At 46.9% G+C, this 12,113-nt stretch overlaps 9 non-coding genes across 9 annotated transcripts; all 9 read left to right on the forward strand.

Moving 5' to 3' along the window:
- Positions 1-380: 380 nt before the first annotated feature.
- On the forward strand, positions 381-571 carry LOC138654958 (U2 spliceosomal RNA). The gene has a single exon (XR_011316553.1). It is a non-coding gene; the product is annotated as a U2 spliceosomal RNA (small nuclear RNA).
- A 1,208-nt stretch (positions 572-1,779) lies between these two features.
- On the forward strand, positions 1,780-1,970 carry LOC138654970 (U2 spliceosomal RNA). The gene has a single exon (XR_011316564.1). It is a non-coding gene; the product is annotated as a U2 spliceosomal RNA (small nuclear RNA).
- Positions 1,971-3,179: 1,209 nt separating this feature from the next.
- Positions 3,180-3,370, forward strand: LOC138654975 (U2 spliceosomal RNA). Its single transcript, XR_011316568.1, has one exon. It is a non-coding gene; the product is annotated as a U2 spliceosomal RNA (small nuclear RNA).
- A 1,209-nt stretch (positions 3,371-4,579) lies between these two features.
- Positions 4,580-4,770, forward strand: LOC138654976 (U2 spliceosomal RNA). Its single transcript, XR_011316569.1, has one exon. It is a non-coding gene; the product is annotated as a U2 spliceosomal RNA (small nuclear RNA).
- Positions 4,771-5,979: 1,209 nt separating this feature from the next.
- LOC138654977 (U2 spliceosomal RNA) lies at positions 5,980-6,170 on the forward strand. Its single transcript, XR_011316570.1, has one exon. It is a non-coding gene; the product is annotated as a U2 spliceosomal RNA (small nuclear RNA).
- Positions 6,171-7,383: 1,213 nt separating this feature from the next.
- Positions 7,384-7,574, forward strand: LOC138654959 (U2 spliceosomal RNA). Its single transcript, XR_011316554.1, has one exon. It is a non-coding gene; the product is annotated as a U2 spliceosomal RNA (small nuclear RNA).
- A 1,209-nt stretch (positions 7,575-8,783) lies between these two features.
- On the forward strand, positions 8,784-8,974 carry LOC138654960 (U2 spliceosomal RNA). Its single transcript, XR_011316555.1, has one exon. It is a non-coding gene; the product is annotated as a U2 spliceosomal RNA (small nuclear RNA).
- Positions 8,975-10,183: 1,209 nt separating this feature from the next.
- LOC138654961 (U2 spliceosomal RNA) lies at positions 10,184-10,374 on the forward strand. The gene has a single exon (XR_011316556.1). It is a non-coding gene; the product is annotated as a U2 spliceosomal RNA (small nuclear RNA).
- A 1,213-nt stretch (positions 10,375-11,587) lies between these two features.
- On the forward strand, positions 11,588-11,778 carry LOC138654962 (U2 spliceosomal RNA). Its single transcript, XR_011316557.1, has one exon. It is a non-coding gene; the product is annotated as a U2 spliceosomal RNA (small nuclear RNA).
- Positions 11,779-12,113: the final 335 nt, after the last annotated feature.

Genomic DNA, 12,113 nt, shown 5'->3' on the forward strand with positions numbered 1-12,113 from the left:
AGACCACATGGTAGGGGGATTGTCTTTTTTTTTTTTAAAGGGGCAATTTGCAGACTTGCACTAATAGTTGCACTCTGGAGCGCCAAAGGGATGGAGGGTGTGTTCAGATGGGCGGAGTTATGCAGATCAGGCGGCGTTATGCAGATTAGGCGGAGTTAGGCAGATTTTTTAAAAACGCGTTGGGCCCAAATTGAACACACCCCCACACACCCCCACACACCCCCCACACGCCCCCACACACACCAGAACTGCCATTTGAGAAGGCATCCAGAGTTTAGAAAAAAAATGTCTTCCCCTGGGCAATCATCTTTTGGGCTCTCTCCACAGTGAGTCCTGGTTGTGGGCCATGGGGCGTCTGGAGTGGCAAACCATTTCAGGCTATCGCTTCTCGGCCTTTTGGCTAAGATCAAGTGTAGTATCTGTTCTTATCAGTTTAATATCTGATACGTCCCCTATTTGGGGACCATATATTAAATGGATTTTTAGAACAGGGAGCTGGAAATGGAGCTTGCTCTGTCCACTCCACGCATTGACCCGTTATTGCAGTATCTCCGGGAACAGTGCACCCCTTCTCTGATCCGGTTTCCAAAAACAGATTGAATTGAAATCAGCCCAGCAAGTTGTCATTTAACACTTTCTGAGAATTCTTTTCAGGGTCAAAGAAGCACGTTTCAGGTGGCAAATGTAGCAATTTGCTCAGTTTCACTGGACCGTTTGCAACATTTCCTGTGCCTTGCTTTCACCTGTGCATGTTCAGCATTGGATTGCATCCAATATGCAATCAATCAATCAAGCAATCAAGCAATCTTTGCTGGTTGCAACAGGTGTGTTAAGATGTAGGCCCGAATGAGGCCTTTGTAACAGTGTTGCTAATATATTGTGCCATCTACAAAATTAGGCCCCTGCCTGCCTGCCTGCCTGCCTGCCTGCCTGCCTGCCTGCCTGCCTGCCTGCTGTCTGTCAGCATGAAGTGTTTAAATTGAAGTATCCTACGAGTAGTTCGGCCATACATACTACATTTGTGACCGCATGCACAAATTCCTTTGTAAAACATTGGCTCCCTCTTGTGGACCACTGACTTTTAATTATGTGGTGTATGATATGTATTTCAATAAAGAAGGAAAAATGGTGTCTGTGATGATCTTGAATGTGCTAGTCTTGTCTATTTTGTCTTGTACTGTGTGAGTAGTATTCTAATGCTTTTGACCAACTGGGTGCGCTGCTGCTGCCTGCCCGCCTGCAGTAGATAGAATCTATGCACGGAACCTTCACCTGCTGCTGCTGTCACAATGGGGCCTTCAGCCATTGACTCCGGAACTCTCACGTGTCACAATGGGCTCTGGACTTATCTAAGGCAGAGAAAAATGGCGCCGTCTTCAGTCTGCTGCTGGAACAGCAGCAGACCACATGGTAGGGGGATTGTCTTTTTTTTTTTTAAAGGGGCAATTTGCAGACTTGCACTAATAGTTGCACTCTGGAGCGCCAAAGGGATGGAGGGTGTGTTCAGATGGGCGGAGTTATGCAGATCAGGCGGCGTTATGCAGATTAGGCGGAGTTAGGCAGATTTTTAAAAACGCGTTGGGCCCAAATTGAACACACCCCCACACACCCCCACACACCCCCCACACGCCCCCACACACACCAGAACTGCCATTTGAGAAGGCATCCAGAGTTTAGAAAAAAAATGTCTTCCCCTGGGCAATCATCTTTTGGGCTCTCTCCACAGTGAGTCCTGGTTGTGGGCCATGGGGCGTCTGGAGTGGCAAACCATTTCAGGCTATCGCTTCTCGGCCTTTTGGCTAAGATCAAGTGTAGTATCTGTTCTTATCAGTTTAATATCTGATACGTCCCCTATTTGGGGACCATATATTAAATGGATTTTTAGAACAGGGAGCTGGAAATGGAGCTTGCTCTGTCCACTCCACGCATTGACCCGTTATTGCAGTATCTCCGGGAACAGTGCACCCCTTCTCTGATCCGGTTTCCAAAAACAGATTGAATTGAAATCAGCCCAGCAAGTTGTCATTTAACACTTTCTGAGAATTCTTTTCAGGGTCAAAGAAGCACGTTTCAGGTGGCAAATGTAGCAATTTGCTCAGTTTCACTGGACCGTTTGCAACATTTCCTGTGCCTTGCTTTCACCTGTGCATGTTCAGCATTGGATTGCATCCAATATGCAATCAATCAATCAAGCAATCAAGCAATCTTTGCTGGTTGCAACAGGTGTGTTAAGATGTAGGCCCGAATGAGGCCTTTGTAACAGTGTTGCTAATATATTGTGCCATCTACAAAATTAGGCCCCTGCCTGCCTGCCTGCCTGCCTGCCTGCCTGCCTGCCTGCCTGCCTGCCTGCTGTCTGTCAGCATGAAGTGTTTAAATTGAAGTATCCTACGAGTAGTTCGGCCATACATACTACATTTGTGACCGCATGCACAAATTCCTTTGTAAAACATTGGCTCCCTCTTGTGGACCACTGACTTTTAATTATGTGGTGTATGATATGTATTTCAATAAAGAAGGAAAAATGGTGTCTGTGATGATCTTGAATGTGCTAGTCTTGTCTATTTTGTCTTGTACTGTGTGAGTAGTATTCTAATGCTTTTGACCAACTGGGTGCGCTGCTGCTGCCTGCCCGCCTGCAGTAGATAGAATCTATGCACGGAACCTTCACCTGCTGCTGCTGTCACAATGGGGCCTTCAGCCATTGACTCCGGAACTCTCACGTGTCACAATGGGCTCTGGACTTATCTAAGGCAGAGAAAAATGGCGCCGTCTTCAGTCTGCTGCTGGAACAGCAGCAGACCACATGGTAGGGGGATTGTCTTTTTTTTTTTTAAAGGGGCAATTTGCAGACTTGCACTAATAGTTGCACTCTGGAGCGCCAAAGGGATGGAGGGTGTGTTCAGATGGGCGGAGTTATGCAGATCAGGCGGCGTTATGCAGATTAGGCGGAGTTAGGCAGATTTTTTAAAAACGCGTTGGGCCCAAATTGAACACACCCCCACACACCCCCACACACCCCCCACACGCCCCCACACACACCAGAACTGCCATTTGAGAAGGCATCCAGAGTTTAGAAAAAAAATGTCTTCCCCTGGGCAATCATCTTTTGGGCTCTCTCCACAGTGAGTCCTGGTTGTGGGCCATGGGGCGTCTGGAGTGGCAAACCATTTCAGGCTATCGCTTCTCGGCCTTTTGGCTAAGATCAAGTGTAGTATCTGTTCTTATCAGTTTAATATCTGATACGTCCCCTATTTGGGGACCATATATTAAATGGATTTTTAGAACAGGGAGCTGGAAATGGAGCTTGCTCTGTCCACTCCACGCATTGACCCGTTATTGCAGTATCTCCGGGAACAGTGCACCCCTTCTCTGATCCGGTTTCCAAAAACAGATTGAATTGAAATCAGCCCAGCAAGTTGTCATTTAACACTTTCTGAGAATTCTTTTCAGGGTCAAAGAAGCACGTTTCAGGTGGCAAATGTAGCAATTTGCTCAGTTTCACTGGACCGTTTGCAACATTTCCTGTGCCTTGCTTTCACCTGTGCATGTTCAGCATTGGATTGCATCCAATATGCAATCAATCAATCAAGCAATCAAGCAATCTTTGCTGGTTGCAACAGGTGTGTTAAGATGTAGGCCCGAATGAGGCCTTTGTAACAGTGTTGCTAATATATTGTGCCATCTACAAAATTAGGCCCCTGCCTGCCTGCCTGCCTGCCTGCCTGCCTGCCTGCCTGCCTGCCTGCCTGCTGTCTGTCAGCATGAAGTGTTTAAATTGAAGTATCCTACGAGTAGTTCGGCCATACATACTACATTTGTGACCGCATGCACAAATTCCTTTGTAAAACATTGGCTCCCTCTTGTGGACCACTGACTTTTAATTATGTGGTGTATGATATGTATTTCAATAAAGAAGGAAAAATGGTGTCTGTGATGATCTTGAATGTGCTAGTCTTGTCTATTTTGTCTTGTACTGTGTGAGTAGTATTCTAATGCTTTTGACCAACTGGGTGCGCTGCTGCTGCCTGCCCGCCTGCAGTAGATAGAATCTATGCACGGAACCTTCACCTGCTGCTGCTGTCACAATGGGGCCTTCAGCCATTGACTCCGGAACTCTCACGTGTCACAATGGGCTCTGGACTTATCTAAGGCAGAGAAAAATGGCGCCGTCTTCAGTCTGCTGCTGGAACAGCAGCAGACCACATGGTAGGGGGATTGTCTTTTTTTTTTTTAAAGGGGCAATTTGCAGACTTGCACTAATAGTTGCACTCTGGAGCGCCAAAGGGATGGAGGGTGTGTTCAGATGGGCGGAGTTATGCAGATCAGGCGGCGTTATGCAGATTAGGCGGAGTTAGGCAGATTTTTTAAAAACGCGTTGGGCCCAAATTGAACACACCCCCACACACCCCCACACACCCCCCACACGCCCCCACACACACCAGAACTGCCATTTGAGAAGGCATCCAGAGTTTAGAAAAAAAATGTCTTCCCCTGGGCAATCATCTTTTGGGCTCTCTCCACAGTGAGTCCTGGTTGTGGGCCATGGGGCGTCTGGAGTGGCAAACCATTTCAGGCTATCGCTTCTCGGCCTTTTGGCTAAGATCAAGTGTAGTATCTGTTCTTATCAGTTTAATATCTGATACGTCCCCTATTTGGGGACCATATATTAAATGGATTTTTAGAACAGGGAGCTGGAAATGGAGCTTGCTCTGTCCACTCCACGCATTGACCCGTTATTGCAGTATCTCCGGGAACAGTGCACCCCTTCTCTGATCCGGTTTCCAAAAACAGATTGAATTGAAATCAGCCCAGCAAGTTGTCATTTAACACTTTCTGAGAATTCTTTTCAGGGTCAAAGAAGCACGTTTCAGGTGGCAAATGTAGCAATTTGCTCAGTTTCACTGGACCGTTTGCAACATTTCCTGTGCCTTGCTTTCACCTGTGCATGTTCAGCATTGGATTGCATCCAATATGCAATCAATCAATCAAGCAATCAAGCAATCTTTGCTGGTTGCAACAGGTGTGTTAAGATGTAGGCCCGAATGAGGCCTTTGTAACAGTGTTGCTAATATATTGTGCCATCTACAAAATTAGGCCCCTGCCTGCCTGCCTGCCTGCCTGCCTGCCTGCCTGCCTGCCTGCCTGCCTGCTGTCTGTCAGCATGAAGTGTTTAAATTGAAGTATCCTACGAGTAGTTCGGCCATACATACTACATTTGTGACCGCATGCACAAATTCCTTTGTAAAACATTGGCTCCCTCTTGTGGACCACTGACTTTTAATTATGTGGTGTATGATATGTATTTCAATAAAGAAGGAAAAATGGTGTCTGTGATGATCTTGAATGTGCTAGTCTTGTCTATTTTGTCTTGTACTGTGTGAGTAGTATTCTAATGCTTTTGACCAACTGGGTGCGCTGCTGCTGCCTGCCCGCCTGCAGTAGATAGAATCTATGCACGGAACCTTCACCTGCTGCTGCTGTCACAATGGGGCCTTCAGCCATTGACTCCGGAACTCTCACGTGTCACAATGGGCTCTGGACTTATCTAAGGCAGAGAAAAATGGCGCCGTCTTCAGTCTGCTGCTGGAACAGCAGCAGACCACATGGTAGGGGGATTGTCTTTTTTTTTTTTAAAGGGGCAATTTGCAGACTTGCACTAATAGTTGCACTCTGGAGCGCCAAAGGGATGGAGGGTGTGTTCAGATGGGCGGAGTTATGCAGATCAGGCGGCGTTATGCAGATTAGGCGGAGTTAGGCAGATTTTTTAAAAACGCGTTGGGCCCAAATTGAACACACCCCCACACACCCCCACACACCCCCCACACGCCCCCACACACACCAGAACTGCCATTTGAGAAGGCATCCAGAGTTTAGAAAAAAAATGTCTTCCCCTGGGCAATCATCTTTTGGGCTCTCTCCACAGTGAGTCCTGGTTGTGGGCCATGGGGCGTCTGGAGTGGCAAACCATTTCAGGCTATCGCTTCTCGGCCTTTTGGCTAAGATCAAGTGTAGTATCTGTTCTTATCAGTTTAATATCTGATACGTCCCCTATTTGGGGACCATATATTAAATGGATTTTTAGAACAGGGAGCTGGAAATGGAGCTTGCTCTGTCCACTCCACGCATTGACCCGTTATTGCAGTATCTCCGGGAACAGTGCACCCCTTCTCTGATCCGGTTTCCAAAAACAGATTGAATTGAAATCAGCCCAGCAAGTTGTCATTTAACACTTTCTGAGAATTCTTTTCAGGGTCAAAGAAGCACGTTTCAGGTGGCAAATGTAGCAATTTGCTCAGTTTCACTGGACCGTTTGCAACATTTCCTGTGCCTTGCTTTCACCTGTGCATGTTCAGCATTGGATTGCATCCAATATGCAATCAATCAATCAAGCAATCAAGCAATCTTTGCTGGTTGCAACAGGTGTGTTAAGATGTAGGCCCGAATGAGGCCTTTGTAACAGTGTTGCTAATATATTGTGCCATCTACAAAATTAGGCCCCTGCCTGCCTGCCTGCCTGCCTGCCTGCCTGCCTGCCTGCCTGCCTGCCTGCCTGCTGTCTGTCAGCATGAAGTGTTTAAATTGAAGTATCCTACGAGTAGTTCGGCCATACATACTACATTTGTGACCGCATGCACAAATTCCTTTGTAAAACATTGGCTCCCTCTTGTGGACCACTGACTTTTAATTATGTGGTGTATGATATGTATTTCAATAAAGAAGGAAAAATGGTGTCTGTGATGATCTTGAATGTGCTAGTCTTGTCTATTTTGTCTTGTACTGTGTGAGTAGTATTCTAATGCTTTTGACCAACTGGGTGCGCTGCTGCTGCCTGCCCGCCTGCAGTAGATAGAATCTATGCACGGAACCTTCACCTGCTGCTGCTGTCACAATGGGGCCTTCAGCCATTGACTCCGGAACTCTCACGTGTCACAATGGGCTCTGGACTTATCTAAGGCAGAGAAAAATGGCGCCGTCTTCAGTCTGCTGCTGGAACAGCAGCAGACCACATGGTAGGGGGATTGTCTTTTTTTTTTTTAAAGGGGCAATTTGCAGACTTGCACTAATAGTTGCACTCTGGAGCGCCAAAGGGATGGAGGGTGTGTTCAGATGGGCGGAGTTATGCAGATCAGGCGGCGTTATGCAGATTAGGCGGAGTTAGGCAGATTTTTTAAAAACGCGTTGGGCCCAAATTGAACACACCCCCACACACCCCCACACACCCCCCACACGCCCCCACACACACCAGAACTGCCATTTGAGAAGGCATCCAGAGTTTAGAAAAAAAATGTCTTCCCCTGGGCAATCATCTTTTGGGCTCTCTCCACAGTGAGTCCTGGTTGTGGGCCATGGGGCGTCTGGAGTGGCAAACCATTTCAGGCTATCGCTTCTCGGCCTTTTGGCTAAGATCAAGTGTAGTATCTGTTCTTATCAGTTTAATATCTGATACGTCCCCTATTTGGGGACCATATATTAAATGGATTTTTAGAACAGGGAGCTGGAAATGGAGCTTGCTCTGTCCACTCCACGCATTGACCCGTTATTGCAGTATCTCCGGGAACAGTGCACCCCTTCTCTGATCCGGTTTCCAAAAACAGATTGAATTGAAATCAGCCCAGCAAGTTGTCATTTAACACTTTCTGAGAATTCTTTTCAGGGTCAAAGAAGCACGTTTCAGGTGGCAAATGTAGCAATTTGCTCAGTTTCACTGGACCGTTTGCAACATTTCCTGTGCCTTGCTTTCACCTGTGCATGTTCAGCATTGGATTGCATCCAATATGCAATCAATCAATCAAGCAATCAAGCAATCTTTGCTGGTTGCAACAGGTGTGTTAAGATGTAGGCCCGAATGAGGCCTTTGTAACAGTGTTGCTAATATATTGTGCCATCTACAAAATTAGGCCCCTGCCTGCCTGCCTGCCTGCCTGCCTGCCTGCCTGCCTGCCTGCCTGCCTGCTGTCTGTCAGCATGAAGTGTTTAAATTGAAGTATCCTACGAGTAGTTCGGCCATACATACTACATTTGTGACCGCATGCACAAATTCCTTTGTAAAACATTGGCTCCCTCTTGTGGACCACTGACTTTTAATTATGTGGTGTATGATATGTATTTCAATAAAGAAGGAAAAATGGTGTCTGTGATGATCTTGAATGTGCTAGTCTTGTCTATTTTGTCTTGTACTGTGTGAGTAGTATTCTAATGCTTTTGACCAACTGGGTGCGCTGCTGCTGCCTGCCCGCCTGCAGTAGATAGAATCTATGCACGGAACCTTCACCTGCTGCTGCTGTCACAATGGGGCCTTCAGCCATTGACTCCGGAACTCTCACGTGTCACAATGGGCTCTGGACTTATCTAAGGCAGAGAAAAATGGCGCCGTCTTCAGTCTGCTGCTGGAACAGCAGCAGACCACATGGTAGGGGGATTGTCTTTTTTTTTTTTAAAGGGGCAATTTGCAGACTTGCACTAATAGTTGCACTCTGGAGCGCCAAAGGGATGGAGGGTGTGTTCAGATGGGCGGAGTTATGCAGATCAGGCGGCGTTATGCAGATTAGGCGGAGTTAGGCAGATTTTTTAAAAACGCGTTGGGCCCAAATTGAACACACCCCCACACACCCCCACACACCCCCCACACGCCCCCACACACACCAGAACTGCCATTTGAGAAGGCATCCAGAGTTTAGAAAAAAAATGTCTTCCCCTGGGCAATCATCTTTTGGGCTCTCTCCACAGTGAGTCCTGGTTGTGGGCCATGGGGCGTCTGGAGTGGCAAACCATTTCAGGCTATCGCTTCTCGGCCTTTTGGCTAAGATCAAGTGTAGTATCTGTTCTTATCAGTTTAATATCTGATACGTCCCCTATTTGGGGACCATATATTAAATGGATTTTTAGAACAGGGAGCTGGAAATGGAGCTTGCTCTGTCCACTCCACGCATTGACCCGTTATTGCAGTATCTCCGGGAACAGTGCACCCCTTCTCTGATCCGGTTTCCAAAAACAGATTGAATTGAAATCAGCCCAGCAAGTTGTCATTTAACACTTTCTGAGAATTCTTTTCAGGGTCAAAGAAGCACGTTTCAGGTGGCAAATGTAGCAATTTGCTCAGTTTCACTGGACCGTTTGCAACATTTCCTGTGCCTTGCTTTCACCTGTGCATGTTCAGCATTGGATTGCATCCAATATGCAATCAATCAATCAAGCAATCAAGCAATCTTTGCTGGTTGCAACAGGTGTGTTAAGATGTAGGCCCGAATGAGGCCTTTGTAACAGTGTTGCTAATATATTGTGCCATCTACAAAATTAGGCCCCTGCCTGCCTGCCTGCCTGCCTGCCTGCCTGCCTGCCTGCCTGCCTGCCTGCTGTCTGTCAGCATGAAGTGTTTAAATTGAAGTATCCTACGAGTAGTTCGGCCATACATACTACATTTGTGACCGCATGCACAAATTCCTTTGTAAAACATTGGCTCCCTCTTGTGGACCACTGACTTTTAATTATGTGGTGTATGATATGTATTTCAATAAAGAAGGAAAAATGGTGTCTGTGATGATCTTGAATGTGCTAGTCTTGTCTATTTTGTCTTGTACTGTGTGAGTAGTATTCTAATGCTTTTGACCAACTGGGTGCGCTGCTGCTGCCTGCCCGCCTGCAGTAGATAGAATCTATGCACGGAACCTTCACCTGCTGCTGCTGTCACAATGGGGCCTTCAGCCATTGACTCCGGAACTCTCACGTGTCACAATGGGCTCTGGACTTATCTAAGGCAGAGAAAAATGGCGCCGTCTTCAGTCTGCTGCTGGAACAGCAGCAGACCACATGGTAGGGGGATTGTCTTTTTTTTTTTTAAAGGGGCAATTTGCAGACTTGCACTAATAGTTGCACTCTGGAGCGCCAAAGGGATGGAGGGTGTGTTCAGATGGGCGGAGTTATGCAGATCAGGCGGCGTTATGCAGATTAGGCGGAGTTAGGCAGATTTTTTAAAAACGCGTTGGGCCCAAATTGAACACACCCCCACACACCCCCACACACCCCCCACACGCCCCCACACACACCAGAACTGCCATTTGAGAAGGCATCCAGAGTTTAGAAAAAAAATGTCTTCCCCTGGGCAATCATCTTTTGGGCTCTCTCCACAGTGAGTCCTGGTTGTGGGCCATGGGGCGTCTGGAGTGGCAAACCATTTCAGGCTATCGCTTCTCGGCCTTTTGGCTAAGATCAAGTGTAGTATCTGTTCTTATCAGTTTAATATCTGATACGTCCCCTATTTGGGGACCATATATTAAATGGATTTTTAGAACAGGGAGCTGGAAATGGAGCTTGCTCTGTCCACTCCACGCATTGACCCGTTATTGCAGTATCTCCGGGAACAGTGCACCCCTTCTCTGATCCGGTTTCCAAAAACAGATTGAATTGAAATCAGCCCAGCAAGTTGTCATTTAACACTTTCTGAGAATTCTTTTCAGGGTCAAAGAAGCACGTTTCAGGTGGCAAATGTAGCAATTTGCTCAGTTTCACTGGACCGTTTGCAACATTTCCTGTGCCTTGCTTTCACCTGTGCATGTTCAGCATTGGATTGCATCCAATATGCAATCAATCAATCAAGCAATCAAGCAATCTTTGCTGGTTGCAACAGGTGTGTTAAGATGTAGGCCCGAATGAGGCCTTTGTAACAGTGTTGCTAATATATTGTGCCATCTACAAAATTAGGCCCCTGCCTGCCTGCCTGCCTGCCTGCCTGCCTGCCTGCCTGCCTGCCTGCCTGCCTGCTGTCTGTCAGCATGAAGTGTTTAAATTGAAGTATCCTACGAGTAGTTCGGCCATACATACTACATTTGTGACCGCATGCACAAATTCCTTTGTAAAACATTGGCTCCCTCTTGTGGACCACTGACTTTTAATTATGTGGTGTATGATATGTATTTCAATAAAGAAGGAAAAATGGTGTCTGTGATGATCTTGAATGTGCTAGTCTTGTCTATTTTGTCTTGTACTGTGTGAGTAGTATTCTAATGCTTTTGACCAACTGGGTGCGCTGCTGCTGCCTGCCCGCCTGCAGTAGATAGAATCTATGCACGGAACCTTCACCTGCTGCTGCTGTCACAATGGGGCCTTCAGCCATTGACTCCGGAACTCTCACGTGTCACAATGGGCTCTGGACTTATCTAAGGCAGAGAAAAATGGCGCCGTCTTCAGTCTGCTGCTGGAACAGCAGCAGACCACATGGTAGGGGGATTGTCTTTTTTTTTTTTAAAGGGGCAATTTGCAGACTTGCACTAATAGTTGCACTCTGGAGCGCCAAAGGGATGGAGGGTGTGTTCAGATGGGCGGAGTTATGCAGATCAGGCGGCGTTATGCAGATTAGGCGGAGTTAGGCAGATTTTTTAAAAACGCGTTGGGCCCAAATTGAACACACCCCCACACACCCCCACACACCCCCCACACGCCCCCACACACACCAGAACTGCCATTTGAGAAGGCATCCAGAGTTTAGAAAAAAAATGTCTTCCCCTGGGCAATCATCTTTTGGGCTCTCTCCACAGTGAGTCCTGGTTGTGGGCCATGGGGCGTCTGGAGTGGCAAACCATTTCAGGCTATCGCTTCTCGGCCTTTTGGCTAAGATCAAGTGTAGTATCTGTTCTTATCAGTTTAATATCTGATACGTCCCCTATTTGGGGACCATATATTAAATGGATTTTTAGAACAGGGAGCTGGAAATGGAGCTTGCTCTGTCCACTCCACGCATTGACCCGTTATTGCAGTATCTCCGGGAACAGTGCACCCCTTCTCTGATCCGGTTTCCAAAAACAGATTGAATTGAAATCAGCCCAGCAAGTTGTCATTTAACACTTTCTGAGAATTCTTTTCAGGGTCAAAGAAGCACGTTTCAGGTGGCAAATGTAGCAATTTGCTCAGTTTCACTGGACCGTTTGCAACATTTCCTGTGCCTTGCTTTCACCTGTGCATGTTCAGCATTGGATTGCATCCAATATGCAATCAATCAATCAAGCAATCAAGCAATCTTTGCTGGTTGCAACAGGTGTGTTAAGATGTAGGCCCGAATGAGGCCTTTGTAACAGTGTTGCTAATATATTGTGCCATCTACAAAATTAGGCCCCTGC

The sequence above is a fragment of the Ranitomeya imitator genome, unplaced genomic scaffold (genome assembly GCF_032444005.1).
Source record: "Ranitomeya imitator isolate aRanImi1 unplaced genomic scaffold, aRanImi1.pri SCAFFOLD_482, whole genome shotgun sequence".
NCBI classification, from domain to species: domain Eukaryota; kingdom Metazoa; phylum Chordata; class Amphibia; order Anura; family Dendrobatidae; genus Ranitomeya; species Ranitomeya imitator.